Source organism: Chrysemys picta, chromosome 13 (assembly GCF_011386835.1).
Source record: "Chrysemys picta bellii isolate R12L10 chromosome 13, ASM1138683v2, whole genome shotgun sequence".
Classification (NCBI taxonomy): Eukaryota; Metazoa; Chordata; order Testudines; family Emydidae; genus Chrysemys; species Chrysemys picta.
The window spans coordinates 7,592,878-7,616,443 of NC_088803.1; the positions used below are offsets into that span (position 1 = coordinate 7,592,878).

Sequence of the window (23,566 nt, forward strand, 5' to 3'; positions counted from 1 at the left end):
GGTCTCTTTACTGAGGTCCATGAAGATGATGGTGATAGACTCTAGATCCTGTATCGTACTCTGCGAAAGACTGCATGAAGAGGTCACATCAGAGAGTCCAGCTTTTGTTATACTTGTTTTTGAGGAAGCACAAAGCTTCTCATCAGATTCACAGAAGGTATGTATAGTGTCATGAATGATGTGTAACAGATTTCTTTCTGTGAGACACACCCTGAGCAGACAGTTTAGATGCATGTAGAACACCCTGGGTTTACTCAGTCAGCCCTAACCAGAGAAAATGGCAGGAATTTCAGAGGATTTATGATCGTTTGTATATCCCCAGTCATTCACTGCATAAAAGCCAACCTCCAGGATTGTTGTTGGTTAAAGCCCAGAGGTCAGTGAGACCCCAGAAGGAGGTAGAGAAGGTTTTCCCTTTCCTTCATCCATCTATCTCTCTTTCTTCATTAATTTGTCATCAGAGTGCTTTCTAGGTTACAGATGATGAAAGCAACCCTATAACACATGAGCTTACAGTTTGATATGACTGAAATAATGTAATTTCTAGCTGACATGAAGAAGAAATAGGCAAGTATTGTATCTGATATTTACATGTCTAGGATTTGTAAACCTGTTAAAACACCCTAAAAAAAGACATAGAATAACAATCAACCTACTAATATTGTACTGCTTAACTAAAACTTCACATACAAATTCACCACTAAGGAATCAGTAAAAAATTCAGAGATGTGTGTCACAAGGAGATAGAATCATAAACCATAGAAATGAAGGGCTGGAAAGCATCTTGAGATATCACCTAGTCCACCCTCCTGTGCTGACCATCTAGACCATCTCTCACAGGTGTTTGTCTAAGCTGCTTTTCAAATGTCCAATGACAGGGATTCCAAAACCTGCCTTGGTAACCTGTTCCGGGGCGTAACTACCCTTAGAGTTAGAATGTTTTTCTACTATCTAAACTAAATCCATCTTGCTGATTTTGATGGTATTTGCAGGGGAAAGGTCATAGAATATCAGGATTGGAAGAGACCTCAGGAGGTCATCTAATCCAACCCCCTGCCCAAAGCAGGACCAAACCCCAGACAGATTTTTGCCCCAGATCCCTAAATGGCCCCCTCAGGGATTAAACTCACAACCCTGGGTTTAGAAGGCCAATGCTCAAATCACTGAGCTATCCCTCCCCCCGAAGTGTAGAAATCCCAAAGAGCCTCTCCCTACCTCTATAACCAGTTTAAACATCAAATAAAATAAAGTAACACCCCCACCCCTCCACAAATGTATCTGTTTCATGTCATGTTCCACAGGCTACTGTTACAGCTTTTTAATTATTACTTTTCTTGATAGAGCCCATGGCAGACACAACAGAGGGAAATAAAACGTCCATTACTGGATTCATCCTCCTGGGCTTTGGGAATCTCCATGAACTTCAAATTCTTCTCTTCCCGCTGTTTCTAGTGATCTACATTGTTACTGTGGCCGGGAACATCCTCTTCATTGCACTAGTTTTGGCTGATCAGCACCTTCACACCCCCATGTATTTCTTCCTGGGGAACTTGTCCTGCCTGGAGACCTGCTACAGCTCCACCATCCTGCCCAGGTTGCTGGCCAGTCTCCTGACTGGGGACAGAACCATTTCTGTGAGTGGCTGCCTCGTACAATTTGATATCTTTGGTTCTCTTTTAGCTACAGAATGTTGTCTCTTATCGATGATGTCTTACGATCGGTATTTAGCCATATGCAAACCTCTGCATTATGCAGCCCACATGACGAGAAGATTTTCCTTCCAGCTAGCAGCTGGGTCTTGGCTAAGTGGGTCTGTGGTCAGCACCATTGCGGCATGTTGGTTATCACAATTGATTTTCTGTGGCCCCAATGAAATTGACCATTTCCTTTGTGATTACACCCCATTGATAAAACTGTCCTTCTCTCCTTTATATTCATTCTTCCTCCATTTCTCTTAACCCTGACATCTCACGTGTGTATCATCCACGCTGTCCTGAGAATCCCTTCCAGCACGGGGAGGGAAAAGGCTTTCTCCACCTGCTCCTCTCACCTCATCATCATCACTATTTTCTATGGGACCGTGTTCATTGTCTACATGCTCCCAGACACTGCGGCACTGAACAAAGTGTTCTCCATCTTCTATTCGGTCCTGACTCCCATAGTGAACCCCCTCATCTACAGTCTGAGAAACAAAGAGGTCAAGGAGGCTCTGAGAAAAGCTCTAAGTAAGACTATGACTTTTATAACCAATCGCAAACTTTTTTCTAGGCATTTATTGTAGATTGCAATTCAATGTGTATAACAGGAACTCATTAGGTGGTGTGATGTAGCAAACCACAGCTCACGTGGGAGCCCTGAATTACCAGAGCTGTTCTAATAGTGACAGTTTTCAGAGTAACAGCCGTGTTAGTCTGTATCCGCAAAAAGAAGAACAGGAGGACTTGTGGCACCTTAGAGACTAACAAATTTATTAGAGCATAAGCTTTCGTGGACTACAGCCCACTTCTTCGGATGCATATAGAATGGAACATATATTGAGGAGATATATATACACACATACAGAGAGCATAAACAGGTGGGAGTTGTCTTACCAATTCTGAGAGGCCAATTAATTAAGAGAAAAAAAACTTTTGAAGTGATAATCAAGCTAGCCCAGTACAGACAGTTTGATAATAAGTGTGAGAGTACTTACAAGGGGAGATAGAGTCAATGTTTGTAATGGCTCAGCCATTCCCAGTCCTTATTCAAACTGGAGTTGATTGTGTCTAGTTTGCATATCAATTCTAGCTCAGCAGTCTCTCTTTGGAGTCTGTTTTTGAAGTTTTTCTGTTGTAATATAGCCACCCGCAGGTCTGTCACTGAATGACCAGACAGGTTAAAGTGTTCTCCCACTGGTTTTTGAGTATTTTGATTCCTGATGTCAGATTTGTGTCCATTAATTCTTTTGCGTAGAGACTGTCCGGTTTGGCCAATGTACATGGCAGAGGGGCATTGCTGGCACATGATGGCATATATCACATTGGTAGATGTGCAGGTGAACGAGCCCTGATGGTATGGCTGATGTGATTAGGTCCTATGATGATGTCACTTGAATAGATATGTGGACAGAGTTGGCATCGGGGTTTGTTACAAGGATAGGTTCCTGGGTTAGTGGTTTTGTTCAGTGATGTGTGGTTGCTGGTGAGTATTTGCTTTAGGTGACAGTGACAGTGAGACCCATGCAGAAGAACCAGTTCATAAGTAATGATTGCAGAGCCAGGTATTCGCTGACTCGTGAGTTCTAGTGTGGATGGGCCCTGGATCAGCCTGGGGTAAGGGGAGCTAAAAGACTGAGTTAATAGGGAGCAGGTTTAATACAAATAAAAGGAAGTATTCCTTCACACAACACACAGTTAACCTGTGGAACTCCTTGCCAGAGAATGTTGTGAAGTTGAAAACTATAACAGGGATCAAAAAAGAACTAGATACGTTCATGGAGTATAGGTCCATCAATGGCTATTAGCCAGGAAGGGCAGGAATGGTGTCCCTAGCGTCTGTTTGCCAGAATCTGGGATTGTGTGACAGGGCATGGATGTTGTCACTGTGTGTTTTAACAGCTATAAAGCTTTGACTTTTTAAAATCAACATTTCCTGTCATTAACTAATTATTGTCTGTCCAGCCCTGTTGTGTCACCCATCCTCACAATTTCCCACAATTGTGTATTAGTATATAGGCTTGTTTGTGAGCCTGGCATAGAATTTGGGGTTTGACTTTTTGATACTCTTATATCTTTACTAATATGTGTGAACAAAGAACAAAGACGCTGTGTGTTACATCTGCCCACAAGCATATAGTGTTAAGGTGTTACAGGGTATGGTGGGAGTGTAATATGTGAGCATACACTGGAAAGTTGCCTGGATCTTCTCTCAAGCCAGGGTCAAGCAACCAATCAAGAAGGACAAGAAGGAATGGGGCTGGGGGCAGCCATAAAACACACTAAAAGCCAAAGAAAAGTCTGGCCTTGGCCAGAACACAACGTCACTCCTTACCTGTCCCATGGAGTATAAAAGAGGTCGCATGAAGACCCCAGACTCATGACCCTCCAAAATGGAATATGACCGTAAGTTGTAAGGGGTAGGACCAGAGGTGTGCACAGCAGGTATATTTGGGCCTGCTAAGAAGTGGGGAATGGGGAACAGGGACACAGGCAAGATTCTGCGGTGTTAGAGCTGGGAAGGGAGACACGAGGTAAACACTCTGCGGCGTCAGAGCTGGGAACGGAAAACTGGAAAACAGACTCGGCCGGCATGTAGAGCTGTGGATATGTTTGCTTGAAACTAACCCCAATAAACATCACATTGCCTGCACTTTGGACTTCTGGTCTTCTGCTTTCTGTCTGCATCACAAGAACCAGAGTAGGAGGTGAACGGAAAACCCTCTAACGCTGTGATTGTTCAAATCAATAAAAATAATTAAAAAAACCCTTAAAACTCATAATTTTGCACAACTGTGAAAACAAAAATTGATAAAAATAGAAACAAAATGCTTAAAGGTGCACACTGGTGTCATGCATTGAAATTAGAAAAAAAAAAAGGGATTCTGCCAAGCCTAACTAAAGGATTGTGCTGGGACTTAGGTGTCAGATGGGTGTCCAGAGGAGCATGCCCACACGCAGCAAGTTAGGCTCTTAGGGAATATTTACAGCTCAAATTTAGGGGACATGGGCCAGATTAGTAAAGGGATGGATTTTGGTGGGATTTGGGGGCTTAGAAGCTTTTGAAAATCCCACTAGGTACCTAAAGACCTTTAAGTATCCGGCCATCAGTAATGTTAAGTGCCTACAGAGTTAAATGGCAGCAGAACATGTGATTGTGGATTGCAGTGGTGCCTAAAGCTGCTTACACCTAGTCTTCAGGTGCCTCGTCCCTTTGCGGAGCTGGGCCTGGGGGACCAGAGGTCATTGGAATCTGCTTCACTCAGCGAAACACTCACACACTAGGAACTTTAGCTCCTTTCACCTGGTCTGCTGCCACTTGACTTGTTATTTTTTGAGACCCTTACACGATGGGTCTGAGACATCAGTGTGTTATTCCGATTGTGCAGTGACTGAAACTCCTGAAATCAAAGCTATTGTGCTGGCACGAAGCAGGGTGTGGAATCTTCACCAGCACGTTGAAAGTGAACAATTAAAACATTAAGCTTTACATGATCCCTTACAGGTGGAGAGTTTTCGTTTTTCCCATTTTGTAATCAGGAAAGTCAAACAGAAAATTATTCTGATTGAGCATTTCTGGAACACCATGAAAGTGTGCACGGGGACATAACTCACAAATAAAGGAAAAATGTTTTGCCCCAAAGTCATGTTGTGCTAAGTGCTTTGATTTTATATGATTAATTATTATTGTTGTTATTATGGTTGTTTTTATTTTAAAATCACATAACATTTGATTTTGTTTTAACCACGATGTTAGCTAAAAAACACCACCACATATAAAATTGCCATCCCACCAGATCGCTAAGTATATAGGTAGGTAGGGAGATAGATAGGGATGGGGATGGGTGGATGGATGGATGGCTACACGCCATTCTCCAAGTTACCCATCTCCCATTGGGCACTTAATGCCACTATTCTCTTGGGAAACTCCTAGGCCGGGATCCTCCCACCAGCAGGGTATTTTCCAAATGGCAAAATTTGGAAAACAGTAAGAAATTGAGGGGGCGGGAGAAACTACTTTCTGACTTTCCACCAACTTTTTCCATTTGGAAAATAAGTGCAGAAAATATTACTTTCAGAGAGAGAAAGCAATACTTTAACTTTAAAAAAAGCCCACTTTCAATGCAATATTCTCTGAAGCTGGAAATCATTTGGAAAAGATAAGAAAGTGTGGGGAAAAACCCAACAGTTTCCTATGTTTTCAAAATTTCATGCAGGACAATTGGAATTTCCAGACAGGAATATTTATAATGGGGATTTTCCCCATAAACATTTCCCCAGGAAAATCCTGATTTTCCAGCCAGCTCTACTCAACATCAAGAGTTTTCCCACTATCACCAGAAAGATCTTGGATCCTCTTTCCATTCAGAGAACGGGTCAGGTGTTCACTTTAGCAATGCTCCGTCCTCTACTGATCCACATCATATCAGTTAATCATGATCAGGGTGCAGTGACAATCAAATAGTTGTTTGTGAGCCACCTGTTGTATCCCAAGCTCTCAGTGATAGGGTCAGTATGCATCATTTGGGGTGAAATATTACCCTCCCCAGAGAGCCAGTGTTAGGCCTACACAACATTTCAGCCATATTTGGAGTACTTAGCTGGAAGTCAGGTGGTGCATGGGCCTTCTGTTGATCTTCTGAACAGCAGTGAGTTTCACCCTTTAAGAACTCATGGCCTGGTCCAAACTCACAGACTTTAATGGGAGTCTCTCCATTGACTTCACTGGGCTTTGCCTCCATCCCTAAGAGGATTGAGAGACTCAGGAGTTGGTCAAAGGGTCCGTGAGAGAAATTCTCTTCTGTAGTGTATCTAGAATGGAGAAATTGGAGAACAACAAGCCAGCTGGCCTACTTTATATGGACCAGTTCTAGGAAGGAGAGGGAAGTATGAATGTCCACTGTCTTGCAACTTGTGCAATCTTTCCCACCTCTGAGTGAGAATATAAATACTCAAGATCTGTTTCTTCCCTGACTTATGCCTCTGATGTCAGTGCAGTTGTTTCTGATTTACACGGGTGTCAGTCAGAGAAGAATCAGGCCTATCATTCTGCTCTGGCAGCATTTTACATTTCGCTCTGTAATTGCTTTGCACAAGTGTAATCGATGGCAGAAGCTGCAGGACCATGGAGAATCAGCCATCATACGCCAGGGTTTCTTTCAAAGCTTGGCCAAACAGCGCAGGGAGGAATGGAAATTTGGAGGAACTTTCCTCACATATAGATACGCGTCTCGTGAAGGAATGACTGAACCACCAGTTTACTTTACCACAGTCAACTAAACATTCATGATTTAAAATAGCATTTGGTCAACCTTGACCTTAATCATTAAGGAAGGGATAGATAATAAAACAGAAAATATCATATTGCCTCTAGATAAAGGCATGGTACACCCACATCTTGAATACTGCGTGCAGATGTGGTCACTCCATCTCAAAAAAGATATATTGGAATTGGACAAGGTTCAGAAAAGGGCAACAAAAATGATTAGGGGTCTGGAACGGCTGCCATATGAGGAGAGATAAATAAGACTGGACTTTTCAGCTTGGAAAAGAGACGACTGAGGGGGGATATGATAGAGGTCAATACAATCATGACTGGTGTGGAGAAAGTAAATAAGGAAGTGTTATTTACTCCTTCTCATAACACAAGAACTAGGGGTCACCAAATGAAATTAATAGGCAGCAGGTTTAAAACAAAAAAAGGAAGTATTCCTTCACACAACATACAGTCAATCTGTGAAACCTCTTGTCAGAGGATGTTGTGAAGGCCAAGACTATAACAGGTTCAAAAAGGAACTAGATAAATTCATGGAGGATAGGTCCATTAATGGTTATTAGCCTGGACAGGCAGGGATGGTGTCCCTAGCCTCTGTTTGCCAGAAGCTGGGAATAGGCGACAGGGGATGGATCACTTGATGATTACCTGTTCTGTTTATTCCCCCTAAGGCACCTGGCATTGGCCACTGTCAGAAGACAGGATACTGGGCTAGGTGGACCTTTGGTCTGACCCACTATGGCCGTTCTTAATGGAGGCGATGCTCTCCATATCCCCTTCCCAGATCCATGCAAGCCCTTCCCAGTAAATACAGATATCTAGAAGACAGTCATATACACATGTGGTCTCAAATACAATGATTTTACATAGAGGACATTAACATTATTTTCCAAAATTAGATATCTCAACAACATTTTTCATTCCAATTTTGAGTTGAAATGAAAACAATAAGAGACTATTTACATTAAATGCAGATGATTTTTTGTAATTTTTTCTGTGTTTCAAGCAGCTATGAAGATCGTCATCATTTCTGAAACATTGATTTCTAATTTGATTTCTGATTTCAATGCACACAAAAAATTTAAGTATCAGAGGAGTAGCCGTGTTAGTCTGAATCTGTAAAAAGCAACAGAGGGTCCTGTGGCACCTTTGAGACTAACAGAAGTATTGGGAGCATAAGCTTTCGTGGGTAAGAACCTCACTTCTTCAGATGCAAGTGTCTGTTGCTTTATAAAAAAATTAAGAAATGTTAACATTTTTATGTGTTTTTTTTGCAGTTTTTGAACACTAGTTCAACTGCAGCATTGAATGCCACTGACTTCAAAGAGCTACTCCAGATTTGCACTGTTGTGTAATTCATATCAGAAAAAAGATATGCACCCAAATTACTTTCTGTGAGAAAATATTTTTCTCTTTCTCCTGTCTCCCGACAATCTCTTCAGAGCCCCTATCACCTCCTTGTTTCTCAGGCTGTAGATAAACAGGTTCAAGGTGGGGGTGACGGTTGTGTTAATCAGAGAGAGCACGTTGTTGCAGCCTTGTAAGTGAATAGAATTGTGTCTTTGTCATAACTATAAAGGGAAGGGTAACAGCTGTCCTGTGTACAGTACTATAAAATCCCTCCTGGCCAGAGACTCCAAAATCCTTTTCCCTGTAAAGGGTTAAGAAGCTCAGGTAACCTGGCTGGCATCTGACCTAAAGGACCAATAAGGGGACAAGATACTTTCAAATCTTGGGGGGGGGGAAGGCTGTTGTTTGTGTTCTTTGTTTGGGAGTGTGTTCGTTCTCGGGACTGAGAGGGACCAGACATCAATCCAGGTTCTCCACATGTTTCTAAACAAGTCTCTCCTATTTCAAACTTGTAAGTAAATAGCCAGGCAAGGCGTGTTAGTTTTCCTTTGTTTTCTCAACTTGTAAATGTACCTTTTACTAGAATGTTTATCTTTGTTTGCTGTACTTTGAACCTAAGACTAGAGGGGAGTCCTCTGAGCTCTTTAAGTTTGATTACCCTGTAAGGTTAATTTCCATACTGATTTTACAGAGATGATTTTTACTTTTTTCTTTAATTAAAAGCCTTCTTTTTAAGAACCTAGTTGATTTTTCCTTGTTTTAAGATCCAAGGGGTTTGGATCTTGATTCACCAGGAGTTGGTGAGAGGAAGGAGGGGAATGGTTAATTTCTCCTTGTTTTCGATCCAAGGGGTTTGGATCTGTATTCACCAGGGAATTGGTGAAGGTTTTTCAAGGCTTCCCAGGAATGGAATCCATTGAAATGGTGGCAGCAGAACCAGATCTAAGCTGGTAGTTAAGTTTTCATGCAGGCCCCTACATTTGTACCCTAAAGTTCAAAGTGGGGATCCAGCCTTGACATGGTGGTAGAGCGGTGGGATCATTTTAAACCCAAAAGCCAGTGAGATTTTTTTTTCCTTCTAGGTGCTTGGAAAGCCGAGCTGGAGGTAGATAGATGCATATCTTATCTCTCCTTGCCTGAAGGCAGAGGTGTTAAGTTTTTTTGACAGGTCCTTTGTTAAGAGAAGTGTTCAAATGGGCAAACAAAGGTAAAAGGAATTTACAAGCTGAATTGTGTTTTTTTTTTCTTTTTACATCCTCGGGAGTAGCTAGTTAGAAAGTCTCTGTTAACTCAGCAGCAGCCAGAGCTGAGAGCTTCCCAGTTTCAGTCAACTGCAGAGGGGGTGACCCAGCACAAGAAAACAGGAAAATGACTACCAAAGAAGTAGCTAAAAAAATAGAACTGGCCAAACTAGAAGCAGAAGAAAATGAAAGAAAACATCAGAGACTGCTTCAATTAACAAAACTCGAGACAGAGCAGAGAGAAAGAGAAGAAAAATCCAAAGAGGAGGCCCACAAGAGAGAGATGGAGATGAAAGAAAAAGAGATGGAGGAGAGAGAAAAAGAAAGGAAGCATGAACTGGAAGTAGCAAAGGCTAAGCAGGATGCACCAGGCAATCCTAACAACCCCCCTCCAGGTACCACTTCCCATCCCAGAAAATTCCCCACCTACAAGGCAGGCGATGATACTGAGGCCTTCTTAGAAAATTTTGAAAGGGCCTGCCTTGGATACAGCATTGCTGCAGACCAGTACATAGTAGAGCTGAGGCCGCAGCTCAGTGGACCCTTAGCAGAGGTGGCGGCTGAAATGCCTAAGGAACACATGAACAGTTATGAACTTTTTAAAAACAAGGCCAGATTCAGAATGGGGCTAACACGCGAGCATGCCCGTCGGCGGTTCAGAGCCCTAAAGTGGAAACCGGATGTGTCATTTACCCGTCATGCCTACCACATTGACAAAAATTGTGATGCCCGGGTATCAGGAGCAAATGTTAAATCTCTGGAAGATCTGCTTTCCCTAGTAAAAATGGAGCAGTTTTTAGAGGGTGTTCCTGAGGAAATAGAAAGGTACATCCTAGATAGGAAGCCCAAAACTGTAACTGAGGCGGGGGAGATTGGAGGCCAATGGGTGGAGGTGGCAGAAAAGAAAAAAACTAGTAGCAGTTGGAGCGAATATCAGAAGGGGCAAGCCGAAACAAAACCTTACCACCGGGGACAACCCAAAGCCCCACCCACATCCCAAGGGAAACCCCAGACGCCTTCTCACCCCACCACACCAGTCTCCACCAACCAACATCGTCCCGGTGATACCTTAGCAGGGCGATGTTTTAAATGTAATGAACTGGGACATATAAAGGCTCACTGCCCCAAGAACCCCAACCGATTACAGTTCATTACACCCCAATCACACCAAAGATCCCCAAACCCAGATGCCTCTCTCATACCCTCGGAGCAAAGGGAAACCTTGAGAGTGGGCGGAAAGAAGGTTACCGCTTGGAGGGACACTGGGGCTCAAGTGTCAACTATCCACCAATCCCTAGTGGACCCCAAACTCATCAACCCGGAGGCTCCAGTGACAATTCAACCCTTCGTGTCACAGTCTGTAACCTTGCCTACAGCCATGTTGCATGTCCAGTACAAGGGCTGGTCAGGAATGTGGACTTTTGCAGTCTATGACAATTATCCCATTCCCATGCTGCTGGGGGAAGATTTGGCAAACCATGTGAAGCTAGCCAAGAGGGTGGGAATAGTCACCCGCAGCCAGGCTAAGCAAGCTTTCACCCCCATCCCTGTTCCTGAGCCGTCCACCAGGGCCCCGTCTGGGTTACCAGAGACCCAGACAAAGGTGGTGGAACAGGATCCCCTGCCAACGACTGCAACAACCGTAGTGGATCCAATCCCAGAGACCCAGCCAAAGCTAGTCCCAGAATCGGAACTGGCAACGCAACCAGCACCAGAACCATTGCGAGCCCTGAGTCCAGCGCTTGCAAACCCGTCTACAACTCCAATGCCAGAGGGCACCAGCGAGCCTGACCTGGCAGAAGCAGCAGATAACCCTACCCAAGAGGCTCAGCCAGAGCCTGAGATACCACATAGTGCACCAGCGGACAGTGGATCACAGTCAATGGGAACAGCCCCAGCACCTGCATCGCTTCCAGAGGGACCAAGCCCCAGTCCACAGTCCAAGGAGGAACTGATGTCTCCAACATCAAGGGAACAGTTCCAGGCCGAGCAGGAAGCAGATGACAGCCTTCAGAAAGCTTGGGTGGCGGCGCGGAGCACCTCACCGCCTCTCAGCTCTTCGAACCGATCCCGGTTTGTTGTAGAACAAGGACTTTTATACAAGGAGACTCTTTCTGGTGGGCACCAGGAAGACTGGCATCCTCAAAGACAGTTGGTAGTTCCCACTAACTATCGGGTAAAGCTCTTGAGCTTAGCCCATGATCATCCCAGTGGCCATTCTGGGGTGAACAGAACCAAGGACCGGTTGGGGAAGTCCTTCCACTGGGAGGGAATGGGCAAGGACGTTACTAAATATGTCCGGTCTTGTGGGGTGTGCCAACGAGTGGGAAAGCCCCAAGACCAGGTTAAAGCCCCTCTCCAGCCACTACCCATAATTGAGGTCCCATTTCAGCGCGTAGCTGTGGATATTCTGGGTCCTTTCCCAAAGAAGACACCCAGAGAAAAGCAGTATGTACTGACTTTCATGGATTTTGCTACCCGATGGCCGGAAGCAGTACCCTTAAGCAACACCAGGGCTAAAAGTGTGTGCCAGGCATTAGCAGACATTTTTGCCAGGGTAGGTTGGCCCTCCGACATCCTTACAGATTCGGGAACTAATTTCCTGGCAGGGACCATGGAAAACCTGTGGGATGCTCATGGAGTGAATCACTTGGTTGCCACCCCTTACCACCATCAAACCAATGGCCTGGTGGAGATGTTTAATGGAACTTTGGGGGCCATGATACGTAAATTTGTAAATGAACACTCCAGTGATTGGGACCTAGTGTTGCAGCAGTTGCTTTTTGCCTACAGGGCTGTACCACATCCCAGTGTAGGGTTTTCACCATTTGAACTTGTGTATGGCTGCGAGGTTAAGGGGCCATTACAGTTGGTGAAGCAGCAATGGGAGGGGTTTACGCCTTCTCCAGGAGCTAACATTCTAGACTTTGTAAGCAACCTACAAAGCAACCTCCGACACTCTTTAGCCCTTGCTAAAGAAAACCCAAAGAATGCTCAGGAAGAGCAAAAGGCCTGGTATGATAAACATTCCAGAGAACGGTCCTTCAAAGTAGGAGACCAAGTCATGGTCTTAAAGGCGCTCCAGGCCCATAAAATGGAAGCATCGTGGGAAGGACCATTCACGGTCCAGGAGCGCCTAGGAGCTGTTAACTATCTCATAGCCTCCCCCACCTCCAACATAAAGCCTAAGGTATACCATGTTAATTCTCTTAAGCCCTTTTATTCCAGAGAATTAAACGTTTGCCAGTTTACAGCCCAGGAAACAGATGACGCGGAGTGGCCTGAAGGTGTCTACTATGAAGGAAAAAAGGATGGTGGCGTGGAGGAGGTGAACCTCTCCACGACCCTTGGACGTCTGCAGCGACAGCAGATCAAGGAGCTGTGCACAAGCTTTGTACCAATGTTCTCAGCCACTCCAGGATGGACCGAACGGGCATACCACTCCATTGACACAGGTAATGCTCACCCTATTAGAACCCCACCCTACCGGGAGTCACCTCATGCCAAAACTGCTATAAAAAGGGAGATCCAGGACATGCTACAGATGGGTATAATCCGCCCCTCTAATAGTGCATGGGCATCTGCAGTGGTTCTAGTTCCCAAACCAGATGGGGAAATACGCTTTTGCGTGGACTACCGTAAGCTAAATGCTGTAACTCGTCCTGACAACTATCCAATGCCACGCACAGATGAGCTATTGGAGAAATTGGGACATGCCCAATTCATCTCTACTTTGGACTTAACCAAGGGGTACTGGCAAGTACCACTAGATGAACCCGCCAAGGAAAGGTCAGCCTTCGTCACCCAGGCAGAGGTGTATGAATTCAATGTACTCCTTTTGGGTTGCGAAACGCACCCGCCACCTTCCAAAGACTTGTAGATGGTCTCCTAGCGGGATTGGGAGAATCTGCAGGTGCCTACCTCGATGATGTGGCCATTTTTTCTGATTCATGGGCAGAGCACATGGAGCACCTGGAAAAAGTTTTCGAGCGCATCCAGCAGGCAGGACTAACTGTTAAGGCTAAAAAGTGTCAAATAGGCCAAAACAGAGTGACTTACCTGGGGCACCAGATGGGTCAGGGAACTATAAATCCCCTACAGCCCAAAGTGGATGCTATCCAAAAGTGGCAGGTTCCAAAGTCTAAGAAACAGGTCCAATCCTTCTTAGGCTTGGCTAGATATTATAGGCGATTTGTACCCCACTACAGCCAAATCGCCGCCCCGCTGACAGACCTAACCAGAAAGAAACAGCCAAATGCAGTTCAGTGGACAGATGAGTGTCAAAAGGCCTTTAACCAGCTTAAGGCAACACTCATGTCTGACCATGTGCTAAGCGCCCCAGACTTTGACAAACCGTTCCAAGTAACCACAGATGCGTCCGAGCGAGGCGTGGGAGCAGTTTTAATGCAGGAAGGACCGGATCAAGAATTCCATCCTGTCGTGTTTCTCAGCAAGAAACTGTCTGAGAGGGAAAGCCATTGGTCAATCAGCGAAAAGGAATGCTATGCCATTGTGTACGCACTGGAAAAGCTACGCCCATATGTTTGGGGACGGCGTTTCCAACTACAAACAGACCATGCTGCGCTACAGTGGCTTCATACCGCCAAGGGAAATAACAAAAATCTTCTTCGGTGGAGTTTAGCTCTCCAAGATTTTGATTTTGAAATACAACACATTTCGGGAGCTTCTAACAAAGTGGCTGATGCTCTCTCCCGGGAAAGTTTCCCAGAGTTAACTGGTTAACAATTGTTCTTGGAATGAAACATATTGTTAGTTTTTATATAATCAAGAGTATGTCTAAAGGTACATGTGTCTTATTAACTCTGTTTTCTTCTAGAACTCCAGGAAAAAAATCACAGCCAGTGTGGAACCGAACGTCCAACACTATCTGTGATTTGGGGGGCATGTCATAACTATAAAGGGAAGGGTAACAGCTGTCCTGTGTACAGTACTATAAAATCCCTCCTGGCCAGAGACTCCAAAATCCTTTTCCCTGTAAAGGGTTAAGAAGCTCAGGTAACCTGGCTGGCATCTGACCTAAAGGACCAATAAGGGGACAAGATACTTTCAAATCTTGGGGGGGGGGGGAAGGCTGTTGTTTGTGTTCTTTGTTTGGGAGTGTGTTCGTTCTCGGGACTGAGAGGGACCAGACATCAATCCAGGTTCTCCACATGTTTCTAAACAAGTCTCTCCTATTTCAAACTTGTAAGTAAATAGCCAGGCAAGGCATGTTAGTTTTCCTTTGTTTTCTCAACTTGTAAATGTACCTTTTACTAGAGTGTTTATCTTTGTTTGCTGTACTTTGAACCTAAGACTAGAGGGGAGTCCTCTGAGCTCTTTAAGTTTGATTACCCTGTAAGGTTAATTTCCATACTGATTTTACAGAGATGAATTTTACTTTTTTCTTTAATTAAAAGCCTTCTTTTTAAGAACCTATTGATTTTTCCTTGTTTTTAAGATCCAAGGGGTTTGGATCTTGATTCACCAGGAGTTGGTGAGAGGAAGGAGGGGAATGGTTAATTTCTCCTTGTTTTAGATCCAAGGGGGTTGGATCTGTATTCACCAGGAGTTGGTGGGAGGAAGGAGGGGGATGGTTAATTTCTCCTTGTTTTAAGATCCAAGGGGTTTGGATCTGTATTCACCAGGGAATTGGTGAAGGTTTTTCAAGGCTTCCCAGGAATGGAATCCATTGAAATGGTGGCAGCAGAACCAGAGCTAAGCTGGTAGTTAAGTTTTCATGCAGGCCCCTACATTTCTACCCTAAAGTTCAAAGTGGGGATCCAGCCTTGACAGTCTTAAATAGATCAGACTGCAGCTCCCATAATACAATGTCACCACAATGAGGTGTGAGGAGCGGATGGAGAAGGCTTTGTGTCTGCCTTCAGCTGATGCCATCTGTAAGGTGGTGGAGACAATAAAGATGTAGGACAGAAGGATGAGAGAAAATGAAGATGACCAGTATAGCAGCTGTAAATAACTGCATTTCATAATGAGAGGTGTCAATGCAAGAAAGCTTAATAAATGGGGGAATATCACAGAAGAAATAATTATTTTATTGGACCCACAAAATGGCAAGGCGAAAACCCAGACTGTCTGTACTAGGGACACCACGTTACCACTGAACCACGAGAGAACTGTCAGTGAAAGGCAGACTCTCCTGTTCATGATGAGCCTGTACATCAATGGGTTACTTATGTCCCTGTAGAGGTCATACGCCATGGCGGCCAGTAGGAAGCAGACATTCCAAGGAAGACCAAGAAGTACATTTGTGCAGTGCAGGCCATGTAGGAAATGCTCCTGTCCTCTGAGAGGAAGTTCACCAGCATCTTGGGGACAGGGACCGAGGTATAGCAAATCTCCAGGAAGGATAAGACCTGGAGAAAGAAATACATGGGGGTGTGAAGGGCTGCGTCCATGGTGATGATTATGAGAAGTTTGTTCCCCATGAGGGTAATGGTGTGAATTAACAGAGAGACGGAGAACAGAGGCACCTCCAGCTTGTGGTGTTTGGACAATCCCAGTAGAATGAATTCAGTCACCGTGGTGAGGTTCCCCCTTCTTGATTCTTCTGCATATTTCATCTGTGGCAGGACAATAAATATCTAGATGACATGTGAAGGAATGACCCACTGCAGGAACTAATGGGGAGATGTTCAAAGGCACACATGGGAGTTATGGTCCCAATTCCCAAGGACATTCAGTAGGAATTGTGGCCCACATCCCCAAACATATGTAGGTGCCTAACTCTCATTGATTTCTATGGGAATTAGGCACCTAAATACTTTTAAGTGTTTGGGAGACTGGCTGTCACATGTGCCTTGAAAATCTTCTCCATTCATAGGGGCAAATTCTCTATTCATCCAGTTCAAATCTCACTGAAGCTACTTCCACAGTCCCTGTGTGGTTCGGAAGGTATTTCCATATTCTAGATGTGGCTGTCCTCGGCCCCCCTTCTCTTCTCTTGCTGTCGGCTCTGTTGACTTTTTTCTATTTGTCCCCATCTTACCTGAACTGGACACAATACTCCTGATCAGCCTTAATAAGCGTGGTAGAGAGTGAAAGAAGTGTGTCTCACACTTTGCTTACAACACGCCTGCCAATACATCCCAGAATGGCGTTCGGGGTTGGTTGGTTTGTTTCCAGCAGTGTGCTGCTGTACATCCTGGTTTTGTACAGTGCCAGCTGCACATGCAAGAATGTACCTGGGGCTAAGGGTCACTGGGGGCAGCAGAGGGTGAGGAATGGGAAAGGGGCAGCTCTATTGTAGCATGGGGGCACTAGGGATAGCAGAGGAGGAAGGCTGGGAAAGGGGCGGCTATACTGTGTACTGGGCATTCGGGGAAGCAGAGGTTAATGTGGCCAATGTTTTATGTAGCCTTGTTAATGATCTCTCCATGGCAGCTGATCACAGGAAACAACCAAATAAAATAATTCTTTTTAACTGAAATCTCAGGTTTAATATTCCTTAAAGTGATGAAGAGTCAATCAACTTGGAATTAAAAACCTAACCCGCAGTGTGAGAAGATTCAGCTCTCTCCTTGTATTCTAGCCAATGTGCAGGTGAGACGTGTTTCCCTTGAAGAGTTAAGCAATGGGATTTCATCCCTGTTGGCATTGACGGGGTGTGAGCCGCTTCTTGGGAGAACCACGCCCCCAGCCCCTCCCCTTCTGCCTGAGGCCCCGCCCCATCCACCTCCCCTGCCCCGCTGGAGTCCCGAGCCCCTATCTCCGCACCCCACCACAAGAGCACCAGGCCACCCCTCCACAGCTCCCACAGCCCCCCGAGCAGTGGATGGCATGGCCCCAGTGCCGGGGGCTCCCAGCGCTGGGCAGCCCCAACTGCCTCATGTCCCTGCTGCAGGCACCAGCCCCAGCCCCAGCCCCAGCTCCAGCCCCAGCCCCAGCTCCAGCCCCAGCTCCAGCACGCTTCCTGGAAGACAAGCAACCTGCCAGGGCTGGGGCCAAGGGGAAAGCGGCAGCTACGCCGGGGCCTCAAGGTGGAGCATGGGGTGGGCCATGCTGGGCTGTTTGGGGAGGTTTCCCCTCCCTCAGCCTATGATATGCACCACCCAGGGCAGTCAGCAATGTATTTGCCAGAGGTCAATTAAAGAAACAAACAAACCCCTTTTTGCAAAATGCAATGATGGGAGCCACAAATAGTCAACATTTGGACATTGCGAACAACAAAGCTTTGACACAACATTTTTCACTCTGGGGATAAATTGGAACGAGACCTTACTGCACGATTAGGGGGCAAATTATGGTAGTAGAGGACTGGGAATTATAACTATCTTCTAGTTGGTTTTTCATTCAGATATAAGCAGATACACCTCTACCCCGATAAAACGCGACCCGATATAACACGAATTCGGATATAACGCGGTAAAGCAGCGCTCCGGGGACGCGGGGCTGCGTGCTCCAGGGGATCAAAGCAAGGTCGATATAATGCGGTTTCACCTATAACGCGGTAAGATTTGTTGGCTCCCGAGGACAGCGTTATAACGGGGTAGAGGTGTATTTGTATCCTTCTGTAAATGCTGGAACAAACCTTCCCTTCAGGGAAAGAAGTGACAGTAGGTCAAAATCTTCATGCTGAAAAAGGGCAGTGTTGGAGTCAAGTTGTAGAATATATTGCAATACACACAACTGAAATGATTATATGGACTGTACCCAAACTGGCCCATGATGTGGCGACTGTGAATGTAGAGCAGTGTCCTTTACTGGATGGAATCAGTGCTATTCTTTGGTTCTCATACGCTAACGGACCAATTACAGACCTACATTTCTGGAACAGGATTAGATGATTTGTATTAAGTGCTGTGACACTGAAGATGCGTGAGACTCTGAAACTTTTCTGGGACGTGGGAAGAAATGATTTGTACTTTATAATCTCAGGTCTCTGAGTTCCATGCTTCCATGGTATGGGCCTTTCCAAGAACCCGATGGGAGTTAGGTGACAAATTCTCATAGGAATGTCACAGGACTTGGGTCTTTCTTGTGTACATAACCCCCCTTTGAAGATCCCAACCTCAATGTGTAAAGCACCTGTTGCACCGGCATTTTCTCACAGCAGGCTGCACTTTCTCGTTTCGGATACCACTGACCAGCAGGCCTTGAGCTAAGGGTAACATTTTCAAAAACAATTAAGCAAACTTCAATAGTGACATAGGAGGCTAAGTCCCGTTGCCTTTCAGTGAGATTTAGGTTGCTAAGCCTGAGTAACTGAGAAACGTTTGAAAATGGGACTTAGGCTTCTAAATCACTTACAGTCTTTTTAAAATGTTACCTGAACTACTTGAGTGAGCTCATTGGATGGGGACTCGGTACATGTGCGCTTGCTATGGAGGGCAACAGGGGGTTGGATGGAGAACATGTAAGATCAGCTAACTCTGGTGCCATTTTCAAATCTTTCTAAGGGCATTGGATGGGAACTCAGTGTCTAAATCACTTTGGCAGCTGTAAAATCTAGAATTGGTGCGTTATTTCTTGACAGTCACCCTAGCGTTCACACAATAAAGAGAGACATTTGTTTCAAGATTAGAAGTTTCTTCCCTTGCCAGGACTCTCCCTTTGAGAAGGAGTTTGACTCTGGTTTAGTTTTAGAAAATGTCCGTAAATACCAACTTCCCCTTGCCTGTTGCATTCCCCACAGCAGACGTGCCTCGGGAGACGGCCTCTCCCCGCAGAAGGATATATAAAGAATCAGAAAAGACGTTCCCCATTTGACAGAGGGAATGAGGCGCAGGGTCATGTTACCAGACATGGCAAAGGAGTCTCAGTAGCTATTCTAGGTTGTCGTTCCAGTTTCTGGGCACATGGAAGTAAGTAAATGCAGCAGAGGCAGAAAATGAACTGAATAACCTGGATTCTGGTATCTGAAATGCTGTGTGAGCAGGTGACAACAGAGACCCCAGCTGCTGACAGACCCACCTTAGAGGTAAATCAATCTTTTCCGCTCTGATCCTTGAATCTTGAGGAGTTTGAGACAGTGTAGGTCGGTAACTAATCCCATGGGAATCGAAGAGAAACTGGGCACTGATCTCTCTCAAACTTCAAACCGAAAGCAAAGTGACTGATTTTAGGAATAGGAAAGTCCTGTCAAGTCATGTCTATCCTAGCTCCTTTCCTGGCCTCCATCACCCTGGTATCTGGGCACCTCACTGCCTTGAATGTATCTATCCCCCTACTACCCATATGTGTTGCCATTACCCCTGATTTATAGATGGGAGGTGGTGCACAGATGGGCAGATTTCGGGTGTTTTTTTGGCACCTCAAGACCCAGACCCCCCAGTGGGATTGGAAATCGATGGGCATTAGATACAGCTGCTACTCAGGCACCAGGATACATTGTTAGGTACTGTGACAAAGTTCCTCCTCTATCTTGGTGGGTCCTGAGCTTATTGGCGGATTTTGTTGCCTCAGAGATTCACCATGTAGGTTGGGGAACAGCCCAGAGACCTTTCCCTCTGGAAGAACCCACAGTCCAGGTCAATTGGGAGGTTTGGGGGGAACCCGGGCCCACCCTCTACTCCGGGTTCCACCCCAGGGCCCTGTGGACTGCAGCTGTCTATAGTGCCTCCTGTAACAGCTGCATGACAGCTACAAGTCCCTGGGCTACTTCCCCAGGGCCTCCTCCAAACACCTTCCTTATTCTCACCACAGGACCTTCCTCCTGGTGTCTGATAACGCTGGTGCTCCTCAGTCCTCCAGCAGCACACCCTCTCACTCTCAGCTCCTTGTGCCTCTTGCTCCCAGCTCCTCACACTCTCACCACAAACTGAAGTGAGCTCCTTTTAAAACCCAGGTGCCCTGATTAGCCTCCCTTAATTGATTCTAGCAGCTTCCTCTTAATTGGCTCCAGGTGTCCTAATTAGCCTGCCTGCCCACTGGTCTGGGTCTGTCACAGTACCTACCAGCCTTTGGAAATCTGCCCTGAAAGGCACACAAGGGGTTGGTGAAGAAGCAGGGAACTGAACCAACATCTGCCGAATCCAAGGCCAGCGCTTCAAACACGGGAGCAGCCTCCGTTCCTCTCTCCCCTCCCCTCCTCACCCCTACAGCGTTGTGCCCTCACTGGCAGCTCCGCCGTCACGGGGCGCTGAGTGAACGGCCCTGGGGAAAGCAGAGCTGCTGTTGGCTGCTGCGCTCGGTGCTCGGGGACAGACACTGGCTGTAAGTAGACTTGGCAACATCGGTTTCTTTCTCCCCTTAGAGGGTTAATATTGGGATTATTTTATCTTTCAGATTTTTGCCCCAATTTTTAACTATTAAGTTTTACAGTCACAGGACGCTCAGGGGGGTTAAGGTGCGCGTCAGGGCGAGGGCAGCGCTGCCAGTGGGAGGGAGGGGGGGCGGCTCCCGACCAGCTGAGGGACCCAAGACACCAGGGCACATGGGGCAGGGAAGGTGGCTGCTCTGGCCCAGTGGAGCAGAGATCCATGGACAGGGCTGGGAGCAGGAGGAGGAGGCGGTGAGCCCCCGGCCAAGGGAGTGGTCACCTCATTGTTGAACAGCGCCGTCGATGGGAAGAAACCATTCAGTAGCGGGGTGGCCTCTGCACAGCCAGAGACTCACCATCCTCCTCACAGCCCAGGCCCGCTAGGGCTGCAGACTTCCCCGCACCTTATGCCTGCAGGGATGGGTGTCTCCAGCCATGCGGCCGTGCAGGAAGCCCTCAGCAACTCTGCTGTCCCAGCCCCGCTCATTGACTCCCGGGACCGCTGGGTGCAGAGGGCTCCCTGCCCGGCCGCAGGGCCGGTGACACCATCGCTGTGGGTGCAAGGTGCAGGGACAGGCTGCACTAACCTCCACTCTTACTGACAGTTTCTGTTGTTGGTTTGGTTGTGTCAGCTGATATCGACCTTTCCCAACGTCTGTTGATGGAAATCAAATCCAGCCAATCTGTACGTTTAAAGAAAGTTCAAGGCGTTCGCTGTCCAAATCCCTTTGAAATCAAAGGGGCCCATCCTAGAAGTCAGTGGAAATTTTAACTTAGATGTCAGCGGAGCAGTCTCGGACAGAACAGAATTATTCCCGGGGTGTAAAATTAACCTTGTGCATAACTCTGTACAGGGTCTGGGCCTTATTGAGCAATTAATAAAGATTAGTAAATCGGTCCGGGAAAAGTTACAACCTCACCCACCCTCTCTCTTTAAGGATCAGTAATGGGGAGAGACACAGTAATGGCAGACTAGAGAGAGAGGGGGGATTAATATTTCTTTTAACCAAAGATAAAGAAGAAAACATAGAGCTGATCAATATTTCTGATTGGCATTTTTGATGAAAAAAAGTTTTGTTGATAGGAATCAAAATGTTCCAGGCAACAGATCAATTTTTATGCAATTTTGATTAGGAAATTTTATTGTATAGAGCTTTATGAAATAAAATAATATAAAAATGAATAGAAATAAATTTATGTAAAGGTCTATAATACACAATGTAATATACTATAAAAATATCATAGAAAAAATAAAAAATAGGTAAAAACATTGTAAAAAGTAAAATTGGAATGAAATCCAACACCTGAAATCATCCAATTGCCGATGAAATGGGAATTTGGGTCCTACACCACTCTCATAATGTGAAAATTGCACATTTCTTACACATTATGAATTTTATCCAGAATTTTTTCTTGCAAGGGAGGATCAATTTCTAGCTAGTGTGGTGGTTTCTAGCAGGAGTTGGTTTGGTTTTGGTTTTTAATGAAGATCTCATCTCCATATGTCGAGTGTCCGACGGCAGGACAATGAAGTATTGTCCTAGGGAAGGAGAGGCATTGGTCTGATGATAAAAACTTTCCAATGGCTCTGCTAGAGTTAGGTGGCCCATTTCCACTGCAATTCACTTGGAGTTGGCTGCCCACACACTGCAATTCCCAGCCTTTGTTGTTTAGTTTGTTTCTCTATGTTGCGGCTCCCTCTACAATATCCAATCCTGGCCCGGTTCGCCCCTGGATCTCCAATCGATAAAGGCCATTGCCCTGCTCTGACACACCAGGTAGTGAAACATGTGACTATTTGAAGCAACACATTTTTGTACTGTTGTACCTAAGCGCCATCACCTTAATATTTGAGTGCTTGGTGCCATCTCTCAAGTTACTACATGAGTTTCCAGAGAGATTAATGTTTTGTTGAACCTGCAGTTTGCTCAGATATGAAATCTGCCCCTGGGATCGCGAGATGGCATTTTCCCCTCCCCTGGCCTCCATTCTCCACTCACCCATATTTCCAGTAGCTAGCAGAGGGACAATGAAAAAAAAGGTTATGTTTTATCGAGTGAATTTTCTTCATTTATGTGGCAGAGTTCATTTCTTTCCCGTAGGGAAACCAAACGTCCATCACAGAATTCATCCTCCTGGGATTCGGGGATCTCCCAGAACTGCAGGTACTTCTCTTCCTCCTGTTCCTAGTGATCTACAGCGCGACCGTGGCAGGGAACCTCCTTATCGTTGTGCTAGTTGTGACTGATCAGCACCTTCACAACCCCATGTACTTCTTCCTGGGGAATTTGGCCTGCTTGGAGACCTGCTACAGCTCCACCATCCTGCCCAGGCTGATGGCTGGTCCCCTGGCTGGGGACAGGACTATTTCATTCAATGGGTGTGTCACACAATTTTATTTCGGTGGTTCTCTGATTGCTACAGAACGCCTTCTCTGATCAGTGATGTCTTATGATCGATATTTAGCCATATGCAATCCTATGCGCTATCCAACCCGTGTGAGTCACAGGTCTTACCTGAAGCTCGCAGGTGGCTGTTGGATAGGTGGATTCCTAGGTAATAGCATAAATATGTTGTCGATATCTCAGTTAATATTCTGTGGGCCCAATTGTATTGACCATTTTTCTTTTGTGATCTCATCCCCCTTGTAAAACTCTCCTGCAATGACCCTCACCTGATGGAAATGGTGACTTTCACACTCAGCTTGCTTTTCTCAGGTAGGGCCTGAAGCGAATCCTGCTTTAGTCCCAGGTCGTGTTTCCCTGAGCTTCATTGGGCTTCATGTCCT

General features: G+C 45.7%; 2 pseudogenes; one reads left to right on the top strand and one right to left on the bottom strand.

The window, feature by feature from the left end:
- The first annotated feature begins 1,346 nt into the window (after nucleotides 1-1,346).
- On the top strand, nucleotides 1,347-2,281 carry LOC135975473 (olfactory receptor 11A1-like; annotated as a pseudogene).
- Nucleotides 2,282-8,354: 6,073 nt separating this feature from the next.
- On the bottom strand, nucleotides 8,355-16,141 carry LOC135975209 (olfactory receptor 10A7-like; annotated as a pseudogene).
- Between the last annotated feature and the right edge of the window lie 7,425 nt (nucleotides 16,142-23,566).